General features: G+C 44.1%; 1 protein-coding gene across 1 annotated transcript in view; it reads right to left on the bottom strand.

Annotated features, from left to right (window-relative positions):
* The window catches only part of ZNF697 (zinc finger protein 697), a 33,657-nt gene extending 24,569 nt beyond the window's left edge, over positions 1 to 9,088 (bottom strand). The window contains exon 1 of the mRNA XM_018045982.1: positions 9,010 to 9,088. The gene's annotated coding sequence lies outside the window, so the exon portion shown is untranslated. The remainder of the gene's footprint in view (positions 1 to 9,009) is intronic.

A 26,376-nucleotide genomic window follows, 5' to 3' on the forward strand; every position in this document is an offset into this window, starting at 1 on the left:
GTGAAGTAGCTCAGTTGTGTCTGACCCTCAGCGACCCCATGGACTGCAGCCTACCAGGCTCCTCCGTCCAGGGGATTTTCCAGGCAAGAGTACTAGAGTGGGGTGCCATTGCCTTCTCCGAACCCTTTCCTAAGGGTCCATAATTAAGCTATGAGACAAACAGAAGCTCTTAAAGCAGTTTTTTAAATGGGTATGTGCCACTTAGGAAGTAGGTGACCAGAAATATTTACTAATCCACTTATTCAATCAACAAACACAAGTACCTATGAGGGAATGGGGAAACAGAAATAAAAAGAGTTCTATGGTAACTGCCCCCAAGCTCATTAAAGGCTGTGGCCACCATCTGGTTAAATTTAATTGGCATTTACCTTATTAAAAAAACAGTAGGGGACTTCCCTAGTGGTCCAGTGGTTAAGAATTCACTCACCAATGCAGGAGATTCAATCCCTGGTCTGGTTCCCCATGCCTCAAGGCAGCTAAACTGGCAGGCCACAACTACTGGGCCTGTGGTCTAGAGCCTGCGCTCCACAAGAGAAGCCGCCACAATGAGAAACCTGGCCACCACAGCTCGCGAGTAGCCCCTACCAGCCGCAACCAGAGAAAGCCATATGCAGCGAGGACAGCACAGCCAAAAATACAGGAAACAAATAATTTTTTTTTAAGTAGGGGAGCATTTCTTCAAGTTTGTTTCACACTATCTGTCTTCATTTCTGGGGTAAACCTGTTTTATATTAAAGTAGATCTGGTATCCTTTTCAAAAAGAAAAATGTAAGAAAAGTTCATATATATGAAAATATATCAAAAGAATGAGAACCTAAGCTGGGAGAAAATATCTGCACAACACATATCTGATAAAGGACTGTTATCCAAAATATACAGAGAATTCTTAAAACTTAACAGTAAGAAAATGAGTAACTTAATTTTAAAATAAGCAGGGATTTCCCTGGTGGTCCAGTGGTTAAGACTCCACACTTTCAATACAGAGGGCACAGGTTTTCTTATGTCACTATGGAACTGTAAATTAATGATATACCACTGAAGAATTGATGCTTTTGAATTGTGATACTAGAGAAGGCTCTTGAGAGTTCCTTGGACAGCAAGGAGATCAAACCAGTCAATCCTAAAGGAAATCAACCCTGAATATTCCTTGGAAGGACTGATGTTGAAGCTGAAGCTCCAATACTTTGGCCACCTGATGTGAAGAAATGACTCATTGAAAAGACCTTGATGCTGGGAAAGATTGAAGGCGGGAAGAAAAGGGGATGACGGCGGATGAGATGGTTGGATGGCATCACCAACTCAATAGACTTGCGTTTGAGCAAGCTCTGGGAGATGGTGAGATACAGGGAGACCTGGCCTGCTGCAGTCCACGAGGTTGTAAAGAGTCAGACATGACTGAGCGAATGAACAACAACAACAACCTATTAGAACAGCAAAACAGCCAAAACATTGACAACACTATATACTGGTGAGGATGTATAAGAACAGGAACTCTTATTCACAGCTGACAAAAAAAGGCAAAATGACACAATCACTCTGAAAGAGAATTTGTCAGTTTCTTAGAAAACTAAGCCTGTTATGTTTTTGTTCAGTCACCCAGTCGTGTCGGACTCTCTGTGACCCCATGGACTGCAGAGGGACAGGTCTCTCTGTCCCTCACCGTCTCCTGAAGTTTGCTCAAGATCATGTCCATTGCATCGGTGAAATCTAGCAATTGTATGCCTGGCTATTTATGCAAGTAAGTTGAAAACTTACGTCTCCACGAATGGAAGTTTATGGGAGCTTTATTCATAATTGCCAAAACTTAGAAGCAACCGAGATGTCCACAGTAGGTGAATGGACAAGCTGTGGTACATTCAAACGATATTATTCGGAGTTAAAAAGAAATGAGCTATCAAATCATGAAAAGACACAGAGAGCATATGGGAACTCTCTGTATTTTCTGCTCAATATAGTTGTGAGGGCTTTCCTGGTGGCTCAGTGGCAAAGAATTCACCTGCCAATGCCAGACCACCTGTTCAATCTCTGGTCTGGGAAGACCCCACATGCCACAGAGCAACTAAGCCAGGGTGCACAACAACTGAGCCTATGCTGTAGGACCCAGGGACTGCAGCTACTGAAGGCCACCCCCCAGAGCCCGTACTCCACAATAAGAGAAGGCACCGCAATAAGTCCATACACTGCAACCAAGAGCAGTCCTCCTCTCACCACAACCAGAGAAAATCCATGCAGCAACGAAGACCCAGCACAGCCAAAAAAAAAAAAAATAATAAAATAAAATACTGCCGTGCGCCTAAAAGTGCTCTAAAAAATAAAGTCTAAGGGACTTCCCTGGTGGCCCAGTGACTAAGAATCCACCTTGCAATACAGGGGTCACAGCTTCAGTCCGTGGTCGGGGAGCTAAGATCCCACATGCCAAGGAGCAGCTACGCCTGGCTGCCACAGCTACTGAAGCTCAAGCACTCTGGATCCCACAAGACACAACCAGAGAGTCTGTGCACCTCAAGGAAAGATCTCACCTGGCACAGCAAAGATTCTGCTTGCTGTAGCTAAGATCCAATGCAGCCAAATGTTTTTAAAATAATTTTTAAAAATTTAAAAATAAAATCTATTTAAAAAAAAATTTATATGTACATATAAAAGGTCCTTTCCCCATCTAATATCACACATAAGCTACACCCTTTACCATATCTCTTTATAAAAAATTGGCAGTGCCATCATACTAGGAAAGCTCAAAGTGAAATGTTTTAAAGTATAATACATCGATTCATTCAGCAATTTTTTTTTTTTAACATGTACCATGTGCTACCCGTTACACTAAGTTCTGCCTTGTGGAGATTACATTCAGATGAAATACTTTCTAAAACCCACTGCTTTCAAAACTACTTACTGCTACCAGAAATCATTGTCAATACCTGCATGAGGGATTTTTTTTTTTTCCTTAAGAGATTCTTTGAAATTCACCAAGGTTCTTACCTGTTGGAAAAAGTTGAATAACTGGAAAGGTGTTCTTCCCAGAGTGCTGTGTTTAAGCATGATCAAGCATCAGAGATGAGCTAACCTCCCGAACAGGCAGGACACTGAGACCAAAGTGATACAGTTCTTATTAATAAAACCCAGAAAGAATTGTTCTTGTTTTGTAAGTCTGGATAAGATGCTGACAAAGTTCTGGGGAGAAAATATATTTCAAATGCCTCTCTGAATGAATGTAGGCTCTTTTCCCCTTTACACACATTTTAGCAAATTAGAGCTGTGTGCACATGACCCCGACCTGACCCTCTGCAGGAAGGGGAAACTAGAGAACTGCAGGTGCTCCACACATCTGACTGGAACATTGTTGCCAGCCTCTGGGTGTATTGCGCATGACTTGCTGAACAAGCGCAGGGACCCCCAAGAACTGTGTCCATGCAAAGTTGCTTCAGTGTCTCCTTGTGACCCTGTGGACTATAGCTGGCCAGACTCCTCTGTCCATGGGATTCTCCGGCCAAGACTACTGGACTGGGTTGCCATACCCACCTCCAGGGGAGCTCCCTGACTCAGGGACTGAACCCGAGTCTCTAGTCTCCTGCATTAGCAGGTGAGTTCTTTACCACTAGCACCACCTGGGAGGCCCAAGAACTGCCCTATCCTCATTTAAAATGACTGATGTGCTTTTAAGAACCCATACACACTGTGTTTGTACCGAGGCGTCCACAGCACTGTGGGGCCTTGAGGTCAGGGAAAAGAAGGCGCAGTCAGCCTCAGGAGAAGGCAAAGCCATCTTGTGGCAAAGCCTCTTCACCCACAGAGGAGCAGCTGCTGATCTTTTTAACATTCCCATTAATACATGATACAGTAAAACCCAGTTCCATACTCCATACAAATCATGCTACTCTTCTCAGAGGTAAAAATAGAAGGAACTATCTTCCTTCCTCATTCCAGCCCTTTTTCCACCCTCCCACCCCCACATATCTGCAGCAGCAGGGAAACCCTTCCAATTTTCTCTGATGTGCACCATAAAGGCCTCTCCGAGGAGATATGGTAGAAGGTGTGCATGACAGCAAGGGGGAAGGTACTGAACCTGTGACCCCACCCAGGCTGTGAAGTGAAAGTCCCTCAGTCGGGTCTGACTCTTTGCGACCTCATGGACTGCAGTCCATGGAATTCTTCAGGCCAGAATATTGAAGTGGGTAGCCATTCCCGTCTCCAGGGGATCTTCCCAACCCAGGGATCGAACCCAGGTCTCCCGCATTACGGGCAGATTCTTTACCAGCTGAGCCACCAGGGAGGCCCATCTACCCAACATCAATAAAACACCATCATCGTTTAGCACTGCTCAAGCTCGTACAACTGAGCAATACCCAGATCTGCTCTCATTTATTTCCAGAGGGTGCTTAATTTTTAAGGCAGTCTGGTGAAAAGGATGAAAATTATAATAACTAAGAAAATGACCCTCCGATCTCTCTTACAAACTGGCAACATGCAAATAATGTTTCATGCCTACACTTTTGCATTTTGAGTCATTACCAGTTCATTACCAACTCACAATTCCTGAAAGTCCACCATATGCCGGGGTGTGTTCTGGACATGCAGTCCAGAGAATAGGCAAATGTTCCAGCACACGGTGGGGGCTCATTCAAGTCTACACTCATCAAGAAGACACTGAGCCTCAGGTATTTCAGGCAATGCCAAAGGTTAGAGGAGAGCCTGAATGTAGCCTGGAGTGGTCAAGAAAGGCTACAGAAGGGGCAAAGGGTGAGACTTGCCTTGGAGGGAAGACAGAAAGAATTCAGATAATAGGCTGTGAGAAAAGGGGAAAGAATTCCAGGGAAACAGTTCTCTGCCCAAAGGTCTTATTATGGATTCTGAACCTGGTCTTTCCAAATGATGGCCACGGGATTATGAGGGTATAAAAATAACGAATGTATGAAAAACCCGAGCCTCTCACAGGAGATCCATTAGGATGCATTTAGAAGCCCAACAATATTCCAGGAAGGAAATCTGTAAAGTGAAGAACCTCAGAGGAAGAACACAGATCCACCAGTTTTCTCCCAGGGAAAACAAAGACACACCCGTTTTGAAAACAGATCTAAATTCCAGTCTATCTCCAGCATCTGGGACTCCAAGCAAGATCCCTAATTTCTCTCTGAGACCCAGTTTCCTCCTTTGTAGAACAGAGATGACTGTAATATGTAAATCATCAGATTAAGACAATGCATAGAAATTCTCTAGAGTAATAGCTGATACATAGATGTCCAATATACAGTAATTCCTTCATCACGTTTAAAAAAAAAAAAAGCATAAAAAACAGGTGGCTCAGTGGTAAAGAATCCACCTGCCAAGCAGGAGATGTGGGTTCAATCCCTGGGTCAGATAGATCCCTTAGAAATCTATCATAAATGCCCACTCCAGGATTCATGTCTGGGAAATCCCATGGACAGAGGAGCCTGGCAGACTGCAGTCCATGGGGTCACAAAGAGTCAGATATGATTTAGCAACTAAGCAACAATAGTTGATACATTTTAAACGTTCAATATACAGTAACTCTTGTCATCACATTAAAAAAAAAAAGCATTAAAAGCTTTCCAGTTAGAGATAAATGAGCAACTACAAAACTGAAATGTCTTTACAGAATGTTTGAAAGTCTGATCTGTCTTGAACTTCTATATGCCACATTTTAATCCTGCTTGGGCTATAAAAGTCAAAGTGACGTGATGGGAGTCATTGGCTTAGTTGCAAATAGCAGGATGATCTTTGTAGCACTACTTTCTAGAAAGCACATTGAACTTTCACAACTGAGAAGAAAATATCACCTCCAAGAACATGGCAAAAGTCATTGGTTATCCCCTTAGGATTAATCCATTCTATATCCTGCCTATAGAGTTTTAAAATTTAGGCTAGCTAAGACCCTATTCAACAACTCTTAATGAGTGTCTTTGTACTAGACTCTGTAACAGATCCATTTAGGGTCTCCAAACGCAAGAACAAAACGAAAAAGTCTAGATGCTTTAGAGTCACATCTGCAGTGAATCCTTATAGGTCTGTAAAAAGACTTCATCCTTTTCACATAAAGAGATAAATTAAGACGTATGTATTTTTTCAGTTCTTTCACTCATTCCTTCATTTAGTCATGTTTTTCAAATAGCATCCTCTGTGCACTTGTTAGGTTTAAAGTATAGGGTGCAGAGCCATTGCCCTCACGGATTTACATTTTGAAGGAGAGAAGGAGAACATCGACCTATCACAAGGCAGACCAGAGATGGGTATCCTTCAGAGGATGCAGAGTACAGTGGGGATAAGATGGATTCTGACTGGGAGGTCTAGGAAGACTTCTGTAAGACTTCTGCACCAGCTGGGCTAGAATTTGGAGACAATAATCAGGGCAGGGTAGGGATGCCCAACAGGCATGGAGTTCAACTTGATGGAAACACACAGGTGGAAGAATGCTGCATCTCAGACTTTGGGGGCTGTTTGCTGCCAGAATGGATAGGTAATATGAGTGGCCCAGATCCAGTGGAGAACAGAGGTAGGTAAGCACTGAATTGTTAAGGGTTTTGAATGCCAAACTCTGGAGTTACCTTTCTGATTACATTAACACTACATACTATGTACTAAGAAACCTGTTAGGAAAGAGGTGGGGCAGGGCAGGGGGCGGGGGAGCTGTGCAGAATGAAGAAAAAGGAAAACAGAAGTAGGAGCACAGATCAAAGGAAAAGCCCAAATGGCATTAACACAGGATCAGGCTCCAGACCTCTTAATGACATTGCCGGGTTTTGTTTTGTTTTTTCTCACTCTACATGAACAGGCAAGATCTTTCTTGCTTTATCATCTTTAACCAGCTTTTACCCTTTCTCCTTGCCTTAACTAGACATGAGAAATTGGGCAAATGTGTAGCTTCAGAGGAAATCCAAAGAGCTTTGAGGGGAAGGAGAGGAAATGTGATGCAACTCCATCATCCTTAGTCATGCAACCTTCGGCGAGGTCACCCTTCCCAGGCCAATTCAGTTCCATCACCAGTGCTTCTCAACCGGATTTCTTTCCATTTATTCCCTTAATCCCAGTCATTTTTGAAGGCCATCTATGTTCCCCTTTCTGTAAAAGGTAGCCTGACTTCCCATTTATGACCTTTGTTCACTATGGTATCATCATATTCTTCTTGGGGCCCAGCTAAACTTTGAATATCAAATTTCCCCCAGCAATAACCTCCACTTCCAACACACACACACACACACACACACACACACACACACACACACACACACACACACACACACACACAGCCAATATGCTCCAATTGAAAATCTTCTAAATTCACAGAGCGTGTTCTCTTTATTTCGCCATCCTCATGTCTTCAGCCTCAACAACTGGGTTTTTCCCCACTCCATTCTTAAGTCACTCCAGATGTCTCATCTCTTCCAGAGAAGCCAGTGGGAAGGGTTTGTTTTTTCCCCACAAGCTATTTATATAGGAGACAGGGCTCTGTGCCTACATCATCAAGAGCCTTGGGTATCCCTGCCTTACCACCCAAATGCCATCTTTAAAGATTCATTTGGCTCTTAAAACATACACCACATTAAATAATATCCCTATGTTGGCTTAAGAGAAGAAGGCTTTCCTGGTAGCTGAGCAGGTAAAGTCAACGGAAATGCAGGAGACCCCGGTTCAATTCCTGGGTCGGGGAAGATCTGCTGGAAAAGGGATAGGCTACCCACTGCTGTATTCTTGAGCTTTCCTGGTGGCTCAGAGGGTAAAAATACTTGTAGAGCAGTAAACTAAACAGAAGTAGGGGGCGAGGGTGGGGGTAGAAAGGAGAAACGGGCTGCTTAGGCGAGGGAGTTCAGGCACACAGCAGTAACACCTGGGCTGTGTTCAAAGTTGCCCACTCATCCATTACAGTAGCCATTATCCAACCGCCTTCACCACACCCTGAGTCCCACGAGGGGAGGATAACGCCATCGGGGATGCAGAGTATTCAAGTCAACCCACAGGTAAAGGACAAACAGGCCAGCTATCAGAGCAAAGATAAACACCACCAGATTGAATCCAGCTCACGTAGCAAAGGGTGGGTGATTCATTATTTGGGGTAGGGACGGGGCGGTTAGGAAAAAGGAAAATCGGAAAGTCCCAGAGGAAGTAGCCATCCGATTCTCGAAACGTGGCCATCAGGTACACTCAGCTGACTCTGTTGCGCTGACTCTCCCCCTCCACCTCTTACTCGTCCTCTCCTCCCCTCACGCTTCACCCGGTGCCTCCACTGACAGTCCTCCGTCTCGGCATTCTCCCTGGGTGACGGTACCAGCCTGGCCCCACCGGCGACGTGGGCGTTTCGGGGTGCAAAGCCTACCGGAGCTAAACGGCGGCGACCACTCCCAGGACGGCGAGCTGCTGCTGCCCCATCTACCCTCTCATCCCCATTGTGCCATTTGTCCAGTCTGATGGCAGCCCAAGCCGCTACTCCGAGTCAGGTTAGAATGCAGCTGAGAGGAAAAGGGAGTACACTTCACAAGGACCCGAGATGACCCGCTGGCCCTCCTCGGAGTCTCCCATCCCCACTGTCCATGGCCCCAAGTGGGGCTGGGGGCGCGGGGAGACACGGCGAGGGGGGTGCAGTCGGTCCCCGTCCGCAGCTGCACACAAAGCCCTTCACCTTCTCCTTGCCTCCCAAGCTCCTCCCTGGGCTTCGTTTTTTTCCGAGGGTCTCGGATGCCCCCTTCGGTGGTCGGCGGGACGGTCTGACTGCCTCTCCAAACGCTGCCTCCTCGCTCGCTACTTAGCCTCATTCTCCCCGCCCCTCGCCACAGACCCCGAAAGGAGCTCGGTCCCGGCTTGGGGGGCCGTAAGTACACCCCCACCCTGCGCCCACAGTCCCGGGGCCCCTGCGCCCCGCGGGAACAGACAACGGTACAAGTTCGCCCAGCGGTACGGCCATCCGCTCCGGGGCGCACGCCCCATCCCCGCAGCAGTCCGGTCGGGTCCTGATCAGCCCCATCCCCGGGCGGCGTGGGAGCCCAGCCGCAGCCACGCTCCTACCTGCGCGGCGGCGGGCGCGGCAGGGGGCGAGGGCACCGCGCGCCCGGGCCCAAGCCCCGCGCCGCGGCGCGACTGCCCTTGTGCTGCTGCGGCGGCGGCGGCGGCGGCGGCGGCGGGTGCAGCGGCCGCGGGCTGGCTGGCAGACTGGCTGGTTGCCCGGCTGACTCCTCACTGGGGCTTCCTGTAGGGCTGGACAAAGGACATTTCCTGGGAGGAGCAGGGGAATGTTCCCAGCATGCCTCGATTTGTAGTTCCCGGAGACTTCCTGCCACCACGGCAGCGGGCGCCCGGGAGGCAGTCCCGGCCAGACTAGGACCCCGGGCCTGGAGGAGAGGCGCTAACGCCTTCCCCGAAGCGCTCCCGGGAAGGGAGCGGCGGGAGGGTCGGACCCTGGGCTCCCGCCTAACCTGCGCTCGGGTGGGCGCCGGGCGCCCTAGTCCCTGAGTAGAGTCCTGCCACTGATCTGTCGCTGTGTGCCGGGGAACTGCGATGGGAGAGGCCCTTTTTTTTTTTAAGAAATGAAGACGTTGGGGATGGGTTCGCTTTAGGTCAACTGGGTTTTTTTAAATAGATTTTCTTTTTTCTGTTTTAAGTCACCGGAATGCTGCTGGGGGCGAATGAACGAAGTTGACTGCTCACCAGGAATTCAGGTTCCTTAAGATCTTGGCGCTTCATCCTTAAAACCAGAAGAGCTGATTGTTCCCAGATCCTGACCCAGTGGCATTCCTCCCTGCGATATTGGCCTTGTCCCAGGCATCTTTTCAAGAAAAGTAATTCAACTAAGAGATTAAAAACAAACTACATGAATTAACTCTAAGACACGTAAAAACCCATGTGCTCTTGCATGAGGAACTTGCTGGGCTCTGCTTATCTTTTCCTTTCACCTTTTAGGATTCGGTTTCCTGGGTTCTACAAAACGGTAGTGGTGGCCACTGTAGAGCCTGTGAAGGGGTTAGGGAAGGAGGAGGTTGCCTACAACAGAGAAACTGCTTTCAGACTATCAAAGGTCTGTAACATCCTCCACAAATTCCTATGTAGTTCCCAGGAACCTCATGGGAAAATCGAGGAAGGGCCACTTAGAGACTACATGACTGGCCACAGGCATGGAATGGGCTGGATTAATTTAAGGTGTAGAATTGATGCGAAGCACGAAGATATGCCTGCTTCCCTTCCAGGAGCTCCTGTTGCATGGCACTGTGTCCATTATCCACCTAAATGAACGGTGCTGTGATCCTCAAATTTTCCATTCCCTACAAATTACTATTCCTTAACGGTTTGCAGTCTGGTAACATTCCAGTGAAAGCGTGCCCCTCTCCTAAAAGATAAATTGGTGATGATGGTTTGGCAAATCTGTCGACCTTTTCTAGGGTTCAGCTTGGGGGAAAAAAAAAATGATATACCCGCTTGAAGCATTTAACATTATCTACCAGGCCTTGGTTGAAGCTGTTTTCTGCGATGCTTCTAACATGGTACCCTCTCCTCCTTCTACATCTCTAACTTCAGCTCATGATACCTGAAACTTCACTATCTGTATCCCATATCAAACCTGCTCCCCATTTTATTTTACCAACCCAAGTTAATTCATTACTTTAACAAAGATCAGTTTAACTCTTACTAGTCACTATGCCTAGAGTAGACAAATGATAACATTCAACAGGATACCTACTGAGTAACTTAACTGCAAGCTATGTCTTACCCTCTGGCTTCAAGTGCCAATGCAGGAGATGCAGATTTGATCCCTGGATCAGGAAGATCCCCTGGAGTTGGAAATGACATGCAACTCCAGTACTCTTGCCTGGAATATTCCATGGACAGAGGAGCCTGGTGGGCTGCAGTCCATAGCATCAAAAAGAGTTGGACGCAACTGATCCACTGAGCATGCATGCCCTCGAGTCACCGTCAAGAAGTTCACTCTACTTAACATCACACAGACAATTAACCGCGCGGTATTTAACGAAGATGTCTGTGTTCCCAAAAAGTGGTGCCCTTTACATAAACTCTTTTGTTCCAGTGAGAACAGGAGTAGGACAGGAGTGACCAGAAGAGGGAATGGGAGACAGGAAAATGCAGATAGTATATCAGGATGCTTAGTGTGTGAAATGTGGTTGTGTAGGGGGTGGGGGTAGCTGGGAAGGAAGTAGGATCTAAGGAGCATTCTCTGTTTGTAGGAGTTTTATTTGGTTTTTAACATGAGAGCTCCTTGGGGATGTTTAAATGCTGATGGGAAAGGACTTGGAGACAGACAGAGGGTGAAGACAGAGAAGAGAGAAAGGGTAAAGAATTAGGCATTCAACAAATACTTGTTGAATTAACTAATTCCTGTTACGGATCATTGCTGAAGATATTGAGGTTGCGATTAATAAACTGCACATTCCCAGCAAAAATATGCAGAGTCTGAGACCAGACAGAAATGACATTCCTTTCTCCCTCGTCATCGGCCCTCCCCCACACTCCTTGTCCTCAGGGGAAGGTAATAGATAATCGGATAAAGGGGGAAAAGAAGGGCTCCCCAGCTGTTAGAAGATGGATGTCAAGTTCTCCAACTTGATGACAAGTTCCAAAAGCACTCAGCAACTTCAGAAAAATCTAAGCTTTTAAGACTGTGGGTTTGGGTATTATTTTATTAGTAAAGTAAGCAAATATTTTACCCTTGCTTTTTTTTTTTTTTTAACTTTAGTTTGACATAGACTAGATAACTATTTTCATCCTCACCTTTCAAAATGGGAAATTGCACCTACATTTTTTAAGCTTTCAAATATAAGGTGGACAACTATTGTTTTTCTTACCCTTGAGAGCATCCATCTCCCTTTTTTGATAACAGGAACTTTGGGAAAATAATTCCATTCTCAGCCCTTAGTTGTTGTGGGTTAGAGAGTGGCAGATCATGGTGGATACAAGATCAACATGTGCCAATGAATCTATTCTGTTGCTGTGCAAGAGATAAGCTAACGGAAGAAGCAGAACTAAGAAAAGATGTGTATGGAGGGCGGAATACTATCACAAGCAAATCCTTATGCTATTGTTGATTATGCCTGAAGCCAAAATAGTCCTAGACTTTTTAGTTAGTTTTATGAACCAAAACATTCTCTTTGGGCTTACGTTATTTTGAGTTAAGTCCTGTCTCAGGCCAAGAGTTCTATAGGGCTAGCTGATCATGGGGTATTGTGATGCAGATTCTTAAATGTGCAATTGGCTAAGTTGAGGAAGGGTGACAGTAGAAAGGACCCCTCTGTATGGGGCTGGAAAATTGGAAGTACTTGTGATATGGTAATCAAAAAATTGAGTGAAAGGTCTCAGACCCCAGCATTGTAAGCGTGGAGTTTTAGCGGTATTGATTGACATATGTCAGGGTTTTCAAAGGTTTGGGCTCCCTGTAATTTTTATAAATGTTCTAAAGAAACAGACCAGTGCATTTTCTTGGCAAAACTCTATTAGTCTTTGCCTTGCTTCATTCCGCATTCCAAGGACAAATTTGCCTGTTACTCCAGGTGTTTCTTGACTTCCTACTTTTGCATTCCAGTCCCCTATAGTGAAAAGGACATCTTTTTTGGCTGTTAGTTCTAAAAGATCTTTTAGGTCTTCATAAAATCGTTCAACTTCAGTTTCTTCAGCGTTACTGGTTGGGGCATAGACTTGGATAACTATGATAGTGAATGGTTTGCCTTGGAGACGAACAGAGATCATTCTGTCATTTTTGAGATTGCATCCAAGTACTGCATTTCGGACTCTTTTGTTGACCATGGTGGCTACTCCATTTCTTCTGAGGGATTCCTGCCCGCAGTAGTAGATATAATGGTCATCTGAGTTAAATTCACCCATTCCAGTCCATTTTAGTTCGCTGATTCCTAGAATGTCGACGTTCACCCTTGCCATCTCTTGTTTGACCACTTCCAATTTGCCTTGATTCATGGACCTGACATTCCAGGTTCCTATGCAATATTGCTCTTTACAGCATCAGATCTTGCTTCTATCACCAGTCACATCAACAACTGGGTATTGTTTTTGCTTTGGCTCCATCCCTTCATTCTTTCTGGAGTTATTTCTCCACTGATCTCCAGTAGCATATTGGGCACCTAATGACCTGGGGAGTTCCTCTTTTGGTATCCTATCATTTTACCTTTTCATATGGTTCAAGGGGTTCTCAAGGCACGAATACTGAAGTGGCTTGCCATTCCTTTCTCCAGTGGACCACATTCTGTCAGGCCTCTCCACCATGACCTGCCCATCTTGGGTGGCCCCGCAGGCATCACTTGGTTTCATTGAGTTAGACAAGGCTGTGGTCCTAGTGTGATTATTGCCAAATTCAGACTTAAATTGAAGAAAGAAGGGAAAACCGCTAGAGCATTCAGGTATGACCTAAATCAAATCGCTTATGATTATACAGTGGAAGTCAGAAATAAATTTAAGAGTCTAGATCTGATAGAGTGCCTAATGAACTATGGACGGAGGTTCGTGACATTGTACAGGAAACAGGGATCAAGAACATCCCCATGGAAAAAAAAGCAAAATGGCTGTCTGGGGAGGCCTTACAAATAGCTGTGAAAAGAAGAGAGGCAAAAAGCAAAGGAGAAAAGGAAAGATGTAAGCATCTGAATGCAGAGTTCCAAAGAATAGCAAGAAGAGATAAGAAAGCCTTCTTCAGCAATCAATGCAAAGAAATAGAGGGAAACAACAGAATGGAAAAGACTAGAGATCTCTTCAAGAAAATTAGAGATACCAAGGGAACATTTCATGCAAAAATGGCTCAATAAAGGACAGAAATGGTCTGGACCTAACAGAAGCAGAAGATATTAAGAAGAGGCGGCAAGAATACATGGAAGAACTGTAAAAAAATGATCTTCATGACCCAGATAATCATGATGATGTGATCACTCATCTAGAGCCAGACATTTTGGAATGTGAAGTCAAGAGGGCCTTAGAAAGCATCACTACAAACAAAGCTACTGGAGGTGATGGAATTTCAGTTGAGCTGTTTCAAATCCTGAAAGATGATGCTGTGAAAGTGCTTCATTCAATATGCCAGTAAATTTGGAAAACTCAGCAGTGGCTGAGTGGCTCAGGACTGGAAAAGGTCAGTTTTCATTCCAATCCCAAAGAAAGGCAATGCCAAAGAATGTTCAAACTACCGCACAATTGCGCTCATCTACATGTTAGTAAAGTAATGCTCAAAATTCTCCAAGCCAGACTTCAGCAATACATGAACCGTGAACTCCCTGATGTTCAAGCTGGTTTTGGAAAAGGCAGAGGAACCAGAGATCAAATTGTCAACATCCGCTGGATCATGGAAAAAGCAAGAGAGTTCCAGAGAAACATCTATTTCTGCTTTATTGACTATGCCAAAGCCTTTGACTGTGTGGATCACAATAAACTGTGGAAAATTCTGAAAGAGATGGGAATACCAGACCAGCTAACCTGCCTCTTGAGAAATCTCTATGCAGGTCAGGAAGCAACAGTTAGAACTGGACATGGAACAACATACTGATTCCTAATAGGAAAAGGAGTACATCAAGGCTGTATATTGTCACCCTGCTTATTTAACTTCTATGCAGAGTACATCATGAGAAATGCTGGACTGGAAGAAACACAAGCTGGAATCAAGATTGCCGGGAGAAATATCAATAACCTCAGATATGCAGATGACACCACCCTTATGGCAGAAAGTGAAGAGGAGCTAAAAAGCCTGTTGATGAAAGTGAAAGAGGAGAATGAAAAAGTTGGCTTAAAGCTCAACATTCAGAAAATGAAGATCATGGCATCTGGTCCCATCACTTCATGGCAAATAGATGGGGAAACAGTAGAAGCAGAGTCAGACTTTATTTTTTGGAGGCTCCAAAATCACTGCAGATGGTGATTGTAGCCATGAAATTAAAAGACGCTTACTCCTTGGAAGAAAAGTTGTGACCAACTTAGACAGTATATTCAAAACAGAGACATTACTTTGCCTACTAAGGTCCGTCTAGTCTATGGTTCTTCCTGTGGTCATGTATGGATGTGAGAGTTGGACTGTGAAGAAGGCTGAATGCCGAAGAATTGATGTGTTTGAACTGTGGTGTTAGAGAAGACTCTTGAGAGTCCCTTGGACTGCAAGGAGATCCAACCAGTCCGTTCTGAAGGAGATCAGCCCTGGGATTTCTTTGGAAGGAATGATGCTAAAGCTGAAACTCCAGTACTTTGGCCACCTCATGCAAAGAGTTGACTCATTGGAAAAGACTCTGATGCTGGGAGGGATTGGGGGCAGGAGGAGAAGGGGACGACAGAGGATGAGACGGCTGGATGGCATCACTGACTCGATGGACTTGAGTCTGAGTGAACTCCGGGAGATGGTGATGGACAGGGAGGCCTGGCGCGCTGCAATTCATGGGGTTGCAAAGAGTCGGACACGACTGAACGACTGAACTGAACTGAACTGAACTGAACTGAAAGAAACAGACATGCTGATATTGAACCTGGGCCTATGTAGAAGCAATAAGGAAGAAATTACAGTCTGGCTAAAAGATGCTCTTTCTGCCTCTTGCCAGGAAACTTAAATGGTCAAGAATCAGATGTATTGAGCCATGCCCGATAGGAAAAATGAAATTCTCTGCTCCTTCCAGAGTGACAGCAAAGACTTGAAGATTAAAAAAGCAAAAACAAACCCCTGATAATGGAAAGACTATTTGCAGAGTCTATCTCAGACTCCTCCTGCTATGCCATTCCTATTTAAGAAAGGGAAGAAATAACCCCATTTTAAGTAGGGTGACTATATAATTTGTCATCCAAATGGAGCAATTTTGAGTGTGAGTAGGGGTGCTATTAATAATTACACTGGAGTGACAGCTCTAAAACAGGTCACCGTAATTAAAGGAGCTATACACTAGAACACAGCCTGGGTTCAAGAGGCCTATCTTTAGTCTTCTTTACCCCCAGTTCATTGATTCAAATTGCCCCCAGGCAGAGGTCACAATAGCAGCCATTAGGCTGAAGACTGAAAGGTGAATCAGCCCTAAAATCTTTCCTTAAAGACTGAGCCCCTCAGGTCAATGTTTAGAGTGCAGCAGAACTCCACACCACTGAACTACATTAGCAAGTGGGAGCTTAAAGTTATACAGTCCCCAGATGGGGAACTCTCCCCAATTCCCATTGCAGTTGTGGTCGCATAGAAAAACAGTCAATAAGAATCTTTCTTGAGAGTTAAAGTGAAAATAGCTAAACTGATCAAAGAACTGTAGATTTGTCTGTAAAAGGCTGTCACCCTTCCCTCACCTCTGTGTCTGCATCCTCAGTTCCAGGTCTGCCAGACCTGCCTGTCAGCACCTCCCACATCCCAGACCTGCAATGGGGTCAGACATGGGCATGTGACCCAGAAGCGAAGGTTAAAGAAGCCCTCATTCCCTGTTGGAATTGCTAATTGAAAAGACAGCACAAACTAGAGATGCTGGAGGGTGTGGCCTGAAAGTGGAGTCAAAGCAAAGAAAAGCAGAAAGAGGGAGGAAACAGTGTTTATGTGAGGCCTTCAATTCAGTCTTTCCTAATCTATCCCTGTTCTTCTCGGTTACATGAATGACTAAATCTATCCCCCCACACAACATAATGTGATAGAGTTGGATTTCTGCCTGTTTCAAGAGAAATAATTCTGACTAAACGCGGAGATGCTGACTGCTTCTCAGTGTTTCTCATGGTGGAAATTCTCAGGAAAGAGGAGAGACTAGGATGGGGTAGACTCACAGGGCAACACTATCAATGACGTGCTCTCAGCACAGCCCCTGATGTTGACAGTGCCAGCTCTCTAATCCGATCATCCAGGCTGAATGATAAACGGACCTCCTAGGACTGAAATGACACAGACACATGGATCAGTCAGTGCCTGACTGTTGGGAGAACTCAGTCACGTTTTCCTCATTCTACTGGTTCTTTTGTTAAAAAAAAAAAAAAAAAAAAAAAAGATTTTCAACTCTTACAGTTATTCTTTAGCCTGATTCGCTTGTTAGTAGGTTTTTGCCTAGAGTCAGTCCCAACTCCTGTTCCAACCTGTCCGAGGGGAGCTCTCTCTCATCCTAAACTTAAATGTCGCTTCATTATAGAGACCTTCTCTGACCGCTCTATCTAAAACCATCTCCCCCTCTTCGTTAGTCTTTTATTCTTTTCATATTTGAAACATTTTATCTTTTGTTTTCCCTGTTTCCTTTCTCTCCTGCAAGTAGCCTACAAACTCCATGACAATGAGTTCTATATCCGTCTTATTCATAGTTTTGTCCCAAGAATCTAGCACAGTACTCAGCTTATAAATGCAGAAAAGATATCTGTGGAGCACATTTAATAAAGAAATATTTTTAAGCAACTGAGAGGAGTATCAGTGTTCACTTGTGGGCAACCTCTTTTGGATACACCCTTTTAAAACGGAAATATAGTTGCTGCTCAGTGTTATATGACTTGTAGGTATACAATGTAGTGATTTTTAAAGGTTATATTCCATTATAGTCATCATAAAATATTGGTTGTATTCCCTGTGTTGTACAATATATCCTTGTAGGCTTATTTTATACATAATAGTTTGCATTTCTTAATCCCTGTCTCTATCTTGCCCCTGCCCGCTTTCCCCTCCCTACTGGTAACCACTAGTTCTCTATATCTGTCAGTCAGCTTCTTATTTGCTGTATTTGCTAGTTTGCTATATTTTTGTTTGTTCTTGTTTAATTGAAATATAGTTAATTTACAATCTTGTGCTAATTTCAAGTATACAGCAAAGTGATTCAGTCATATATTTATATGACTGTATCTATATATTCTTTTTCAGATTCTTTTCTAAGTTAATACAAGATACTGAGTATAATTCCCTCTGCCTTACAGTAGGTCCTTATCATTTGCCTATTTTATATGTAGTAGTGTGTAAGTTTGCTGAATTTTGAAATTCCACCTATAGGTGATATCATATATTTTTGTCTTTTTCTGACTCATTTCACTAGCATAATGCCTTAGAAGTCCATTGGATGCACTTTTCTCTCTGTCTCTTTTTCTGAAATTTATTTTTGGCTGAACAGATGCTTAGTTGTGACACTCAAGCTTAGTTGCTCCGTGGCATGTGGGATATAGTAGCACGTGGAATATAATGGCATGTGGGATTTGTTTCTCCATGGCACGTGGGATATAGTTCCACGACCAGGGCTGGAACCTGTGTCTCCTGTATTGGAAGGCAAATTCTTAACAACTGGACCACCCGGGAAGTCCCCGTTGAATACACTTTTTAAAAGTAAACTTTTCATTAAACTGTTTTGTATAAAAATGACATTGAATATCTTAATCCCTGGAAGGGAATTTAGGGGAGGGGAAAGTGGGAATATTTCCCGTCTGATCAAAAGCAGTAGAGGGAAGAGCGCATTTTACCAGGATTAGCTGGGCCTCGGGCTGGCTTTCAAATAGTCTGCCTCCTACACATGACTCCCCTATCCCCCTGATCATGAGCAGAAGACTGCTTGTTGTCATTGCTCTGCTGAGCTCCATATACTCTGGAACCCCTTATCCCTGAAGGATGGGGAGAGAAGTAAAATAAATTTCGAGCCACAGAAAAATAAACAGTAACACAGACTAATGTATAGATTTCCATCACCTATGTATGCCAAAGATTAGAAAGACATTTGGTCCACTAATCTTCTAAAATAAGTCTATATTTGACTGAATGGAGAAAGATACTCTCTCTCTAAGATTAGAAGCAAAATAAGGACACCCACTACTACTCTTCCACTTGGTGCTGGAAACCTATGGCAACCCAACAAGAGAAGAAAAATCAAAGGTATAAATATTAAAAACAGAGAAACAAAACTGTTATTTACAGATATGTGATCATCTACGTGGAACGTGTTGTAAACAATGAATCATCTATTTGCTTAGATTCACAAATTGTCTCTGTTTCACAAATAAGGAAAATGAGTCTCTGAGAGGCTACATTTGAAGCGTCTACCTACGATGCGGGAGACCTCGGTTCAGTCCCTGGGTCGGGAAGATCTCCTGGAGAAGGAAATGGCAACCCACTCCAGTACTCTTGCCTGGAAAATCCCCTGGATGGAGGAGCCTGGAAGGCTGCAGTCCGTGGGGTCGCTGAGGGTCGGACATGACTGAGCAACTTCACTTTCACTTTTCACTTTCATGCATTGGAGAAGGAAAAGGCAACCACTCCAGTGTTCTTGCCTGGAGAATTCCAGGGGCGGGGGAGCCTGGTGGGCTGCTGCCTATGGGGTCGCACAGAGTCGGACACGACCGAAGTGACTTAGCAGCAGCATACCTCAGAGATTGAATTTAAGGCCTCATGAGGCAAGAAGAAAGAACAAGAATACTGACAGTGAGACTGTGAAGGGGAGAGCAGTGCAGTTCCATCCATCCATCCATCCGTTCACTCAGGGGTTGGACACTTGTTGAGTCAGTATATGTTTTCTCCCTTCCGTGCACAGTGCTTGGTTCCCGTGACGCCAGAATGAAAGCTGCATGTCCTGATAGCAGTCTGGTGGGAAAATGACCCCGCGTGAGAAGATGGTTGTGACTGAGCTCACATAGCAAACTGGGGCACAGGAGAAACTGGGATTGTCCGAGATTGCTTTCAGAACTGAGTCTTAAGGAATAGAGGTAGGTGTTCTTTTCTTATTGGAGTGCGTATACATATACATATATCTATCCCTCATTTTGGATTTCCCTCCATTTAGGTCACCGCAGAGCACTGAGTAGAGTTCCCTATGCTCTACAGTAGGTTATACGTTCATATACAGTAGCTTCTCATTGTGGTGATTGAGTCACCAAGTTGTGTCTGACTCTTGTACCCTGTGGATTTTCCAGACAAGAATACTGGAGTGGGTTTCCATTTCCTTCTCCAGGGGAATCTTCCCAACCCTGGGATGGCACCTGGGTCTCCTGTATTGCAGGCAGATTCCCTACTGACTGAGCCACCAGAGGAGCCCTCCTTAGTTATCTATTTTATACATAGTATCAATAGTGTATATATGGCAATCCCAGTCTCCCAATCTACTCCACCTTCCCTCCCCACTTGGTATCCATACCCTTGTCCTCTATGCCTTTTTCTCTCTTTCTGCTTTTCAGATAAGTTCCTCTATACCATCTTTCCAGGTTACACATATATGTGTTAGTATACGATATTTATTTTCTCTGAGTTATTTCACTCTGGGTGACAGTCTCTGGGCCCATCCATGTCACTGCAAATGGCACAATTTCATTCTTTTTATGGCCAAGTATTATTCCATTGGCTCTTTCACTGGAGATCAAACTAGTCAATCTTAAAGGAAATCAATCTGAATATTCATTGAAAGGATGGATGCTGAAGCTGAAGCTCCAATACTTTGGCCACCTGATGCAAAGAGCCAACTCATTGGAAAAGACCCTGATGATGGGAGAGACTGAAGGCAGGAGAAGAAGAGGGCTGCAGAGGATGAGGTGCTTAGTTAGTTTCACCAACTCACTGGGCATGAACTTGAGCAAACTCCGGGAGATAGTGGAGGACAGGCAAGCCGGGCATGCTGCAGTTCATGGGATCACAAAAAGTTGGACACCACTTAGCGACTGAACAACAAGTATTCCACTGAGGTATGCACACATCTTCAACAGAGGAATGGATATAGAAGTAGCTTTTCCGAGTGAGGGGCTGGACATCAGGTGAGGGAGATGCTGTAGAGTAGGGATGGGGCAGACAGTCCTACAGGATGGTGATGACTGAGCCTAGAGATCTAGGCATAAACCCGGCCCTGCACAACACTGTGTGTATGTCAGTCGCTCAGTCATGTCCAACTCTTTGTGACCCCTTGGACTGTAGCCCACAAGGCTCCTCTGTCGGGGGATTCTTCAGGCAAGAATACTGGAGTGGGTTGCCATTTCCTTCTCCAGGGGATCTTCCCAACCCAGGGGTTGAACCAAGGTCTCCCACATTGCGGGTGGATTCTTTACCATCTGAGCCACTAGGGAAGCCCAAACACAAGCACGATGCATTGGCTGGGAATCAAACCAGCGCTCCCGTGTGGGAGGCAAGAATTCTGCCACTGAATGATTCTGTAAACTTTGCTAATGAAAGAGTGTGGGCTGTGGATGCAGCACTGGGATAATGAGACAGATTGAAAAGCAAATGGCTCAGTCCTTAGAGGCTGCCGGAGGAAGCGGAGTTACACCGCTTTGTTTTGTTTTATTGTGTCTACACACAACAGCATCAATTATCACTTCCACTGGCATGCCAATTTTCCTATAGTTTACCACTAGTCACAGCTTTTTAAATGATGTGACCAAAAACTTTATCCTATTTTGAATAGCGTTGCTTTAGCATCCGCAGACTTGAAAGGTACCTTCCGCCCATTGGGCCTCTCTTTCCTTTGAAGCATTGTGGCTTCATCACTAGTAAGAGGGTCCCCCAGTATAGTTCCAGTGAAGCAGAAAAGATAATTCCATTTATTCAAAAATTATTTATGAAGCATTTGCAGTGCTAGGGTACAGCGGTGAATAAAACATGCTTCCTCCTCTTGAGGAGTCTTGTAGGCTCAAGTTGACCGAGCAGATAATAACATTTAACACCAGAATCCGCAAACGTTATATGATACTATGCCCCAAATCTTGTTCTATGTGCTTCCATACATGATTCCTTCAGTCATTTAATATGCTCAACAGCACTATGACAGAGGCTGTTTAAGGGGCAATCCCTGCCCAGCTCAGCCTGCTAGTGGGCTAGGAATCCCAGCAGTAAAGCTCCAGTGTCTGTGTTCTGATCCCCTTTACCTTAATGGCCTAATGTGGTAAATAGTCTGATGCAGACAAGCTGCATCAGAGTAGCATCCAAGGTGCTACCAACCCAATCTTACGGGTCAGAAAACATTTCTGGTAAAGTTTCAAGCTGAGCCTGAAAGGAGGAGGAGGAGTTAGATAAGGTGACAGAGGAAGGGAGAGTTGAAGAAATCTTATATTCAGAGATGCTGAGCTTAGAAACGACTTGGCATTTACTGCAGAGCATCCTGGAAAGCAAAAATGAGGATGAGGGGGTGGGCATGAGGGTAGGGAAAAATAGAAGTAAGATTGGCATTACCTCACACATTAGGGCTAGAAGAAATCCCGTAGACAAGTTCCAGAAAATCTTGAAATTGAATATTATATCCTGGTTAAGGCAGAATGACCACTGTTAATTCAAACCAAAATCAGAGTCATTTTTTGGATTCATGGATTCATTTAGGTAATGTTTTAGAAAAGTATTTCTTATTAATTACCTTATTAATTATATGGAATTTTATATCTAAACATTCGTCTTTGTTGAAGTGACTAAAATTACACTAAAGTATAACATCAGTCACTGCTGTGATTGGGTGGTCATTCTTATATCCAACATTTTTTATTGAGCACCTACTATGTGTCAGGCCTGGTGTATGACACCAGAGGACACTGCCGTGAGGATGAGAGGTCCCTGAGCTTTCACTACGCATATTTCAGCAAATCCTAACAGAGAAACCTGGTGGGCTACAGTCCATGGAGTCACAAAAGAGTTGGACATGACTCAGTGACACAACAAATATCTTACAAAGTCTGAAAGCATGGTTTTCATATTTATAGAATGTATAAGGCTTTTTTGCCCAAACATCTACAGATAAAGAAACAAGGAAAATTAAGTGATTTACCCAAATTCATATATCTCAGTGTAGTGAGGTAATGAAACTTGACCTAGAGTCGTACTTCCAAGCCATTACTCTTTTCAGCGATACCTCACTACCTTATATATTCTGAGCCATGTGTTCAAGAGAAGTGTTGCCAAGAAGCTGAGGGGTGATATAAGTCAGGATTCTCATTGGAGCCCTTCTTTGCCAATCTAACATTTTCCCCCTCTCACAAGGTAACAGCTTACCTATGGCCATCTTTGTCCAGTTTGCAAAAATGTTTTCTCATTTTTTATCTCAGTTGAGCTTCAGGGGACCCAACGAGGTAGATTCTGTAGATATGAATACCCTCATAGAGATACAGAAAATGAGTTTTAGAGTTTCAGCGGCATGAGCACAATCACAAATGAAGAGCCAGAAAGGCAGGGTCAGCTGTCCTAGGCCTCAGTCCACAGAGGCGCTCAAATATCCCGGGAATAAACCCGAGATTCTGTTCCCTTTCACTCACGTTTCTACCAACACTCTCAAAACTAGTGATGAAATGTAAACTGGTTCTATTCCCACTCAAGAAGGAAGCTTCCTTGGATAGAAATGTAAAAACATTCCCAGGGCTGCAGATTTATCTTAGCTGAGAGTTTCTGTGATCTACACAGGCCTGTTTCTTGGTGTAATCAGAGTCCTGCCCTAGTTCCAAGAGGACCTGAAATTGGCAGCTGAATTCTGAAACCAAAAGTATGTGACATTGTGCAGGGAAACAGATTTAAATATATATATATATATGTATATATATATATATGTTTTAATTCCTTTAATATACTTCACATAAAACTCATCTGGTTGGAAAGGAAAAATGAAGAGAGAACAAAAGCTGCAGAAACGTAGTAAATGTTTTATTGGTGTGAAGCCAATAAATAAGTACTGGAAAGAAAACTTTAAAGCACTTACATATATACATATATTCACATTATAGATTATACAAGTGATGCATGAGTACATTCTTGCTAATGTCTGGAATGCTAATGGAGTTAATTAAATATTTAGATTAAAAATAACCGTCGCTTTTCACATACTATGCGACCCTTCCAGTAATTTAAGAAAAATATTTTCTTAGAACCATATCTTGAACAAGTCTGTGTAACCAGATCCGAGTAAGTTTTCTCTGCTCATGGCTAAGTGTGAGTGACTAATGCTTTCCAGTTCTAAATGCTGGAAAAACTGTGATACAAAAGACAATTCCAAATAAGTAAAATATTCTGTTATATTTCATGCAAATAATAAATCCTTCATTTGAGCCTAAAGAGAGAGTTCATTTTCACTGATGGAAATGGGCATCATCTTTTGTCACCCCTCTATTAAACAATATTGATTTAAAGGGACACCACATTATCCAGGCTCTGGATCTGCCCCTTGAGGCCTCAATTCAATGGCTGAGGCTCCATTCTTTTATTCTGCAGATGTTTCTTTTTTTTTTTACTCTAAATTCTTTGCTCCTTTCACTATCGTATTTCCAGCCTTGTGAATGCCTGTTCTGATAGACTGTACCACAAAAGACTTGTGTTTTATTTTATACTATTTTCATTGGTTCATGAGATGTTTTGCACAAATCATTGGTCTGTCTTCATAGCTAAACTCAAAGCTTCTTGCAGGAGGAATTTTGTTCCACGTCTGTCCTCTCCCTGCCTTTCCCACTGAGTGCCCTTGCGGCAATGTGCACTGGGCTGGTTCACAATCTTCAGAGGGGTGTAGAACCTCTTTCTCTAGGGGGTGTAGAACCTACCTACCTCTTTCTCTTTGACATGGCGGAGTGAGACAGGCTTGGATCTGGAACACTTTGCTGCAGAGCTCACACCTGGACAAGTGTCTCCTTGGGAAACAAAATACAAGGAAACTATAAGGAGCTAAAGATAAGTGCATGCACGTATAACTGGGGCAGATTATCCCAGGTGGGTCAGCAGTAAAGAACCCGTCTGCCAATTCAGGAGATGCAAGAGTTGCAGGTTCGATCCCTGGGTGGGAAAGATCCCCTGGAGGAGGGCATGGAAACCCACTCCAGTATTCTTGCGTGGAGAATTTCATGGACAGAGGAGCCTGGTGGGCTACAGTCCACAGGGTCGCAAAGAGCCAGATATGACTGATCGACTAACACTTCACACTTCCATGTTTTCCCGTTGCAGAGCTACACATTGGCTGGCCTTGTGTGCCTGGGGGCCAAGGGCAGTCCCCCTCCGCAAACTCACTAAGTCTCTTCCTGGACCTGATCCCCCAATTCAACTCTTTTTGGACCTATAGTCAGCACTCCAGCTGCACCAAGTTCCTGGCTTAATTCCTGACTACTCTCAGCCAGAAATCCTTTCTGGTCCAGGACTTCACCTACATTCTCTTCTTTTGCTAACTTTGTTCCCCTCTCCTGCACTGTATAAGCTTGTTTCTTCTGGCTACTTCCAGAAACACTTTACCCATCGCCAAAGGGCTCGGTAGTAGTTCTTTTAATCATTAACACCAATAGTTATTTATAGAGATTACTGACACCAGCCCATGAAATATTTGACTCCAGTCAGGTCCACGCAAATGGAAATTCTGTCCGGGATGGTTGTGTCTTATGTGTTTGGATGGTACCAGCATGTTCTTCTGCCTACAACACAGTCTGTCCAAAGTTTAAGTGATTTAACTTTGAAGAGAAAATAATGCACTTTTTTTTTTCTGTGAGATTTTATTCATGATCATTTGTTTTGGCCATTGATATAAAGAAACCAGTTTAACGGCTTCAAAAGGTCAATTGAAAAAGGAACTAGTCAACCTGTGTACACATTAAAAAATAAAAGGAAGAGTTATGGAGAGTTATTATCACATCTTATGTCAAGATTGTTTGGCGGGGGCGGGAGGGGTACTTTTTTGGTGGTCCATTGGTTGAGATTCCGCCTTGCAATGCACGGGGCGCGGGTTTGATCCCTGGTCAGGGAACTAAGATCCCACATGTGGAGTAACGTAAGCCTGCACATTGTAGCTACTGAGCCGTGTGCCACAACCAGAGAGGCCATGCCGTGTACCACAACAAAAGATCCCAGATGATGCAAGCAAGATTCCATGTGCCACCTGGCACAGCTAAATAAATAACTGAAACTTTTTTTTAAGACTGCTTTTTTTTTTTTTTTTTTTTGAGGGGGAGTGGAATGCTGACCAGGTGGTAAATTGGGATTATACCCTTAGCTACATCTCTGTGATATTTGGGTTTACACATGTGAAAACCGGAATAAGCATTTATCCTAGGCTGGGGTCTCAGGAGATAAATATTATGTGTAGGACTTTAAACGGAGAAGGCAATGGCACCCCACTCCAGTACTCTTGCCTGGAAAATCCCACAGATGGAGAAGCCTGGTGGGCTGCAGTCCATGGGGTCGCTAAGAGTTGGACACAACTGAGCGACTTCACTTTCACTTTTCACTTTCATGCATTGGAGAAGGAAATGGCAACCCACTCCAGTGTTCTTGCCTGGAGAATCCCAGGGACGAAGGAGCCTGGTGGGCTGCCGTCTATGGGGTCGCATAGAGTCAGACACAACTGAAGCGACTTAGCAGCAGCAGCAGCAGCAGGACTTTAAAAGCAAAGAATTCAGGAGAATAACTATTCTAAGAATTCAGATGGTTCCAAAGAATGCAGTTTTAACTAGGAACAGAAATAAAACCCCAGGCTCACCAGAAAACACCAGGTGTTTTCAAGGACCTTATTGAAAAGTTGGCTGACCAAGTAGAAAAGGAAAGAGTCTTAAAGC

Source organism: Capra hircus, chromosome 3 (genome assembly GCF_001704415.2).
Source record: "Capra hircus breed San Clemente chromosome 3, ASM170441v1, whole genome shotgun sequence".
In the NCBI taxonomy this organism is placed as follows: Eukaryota; Metazoa; Chordata; class Mammalia; order Artiodactyla; family Bovidae; genus Capra; species Capra hircus.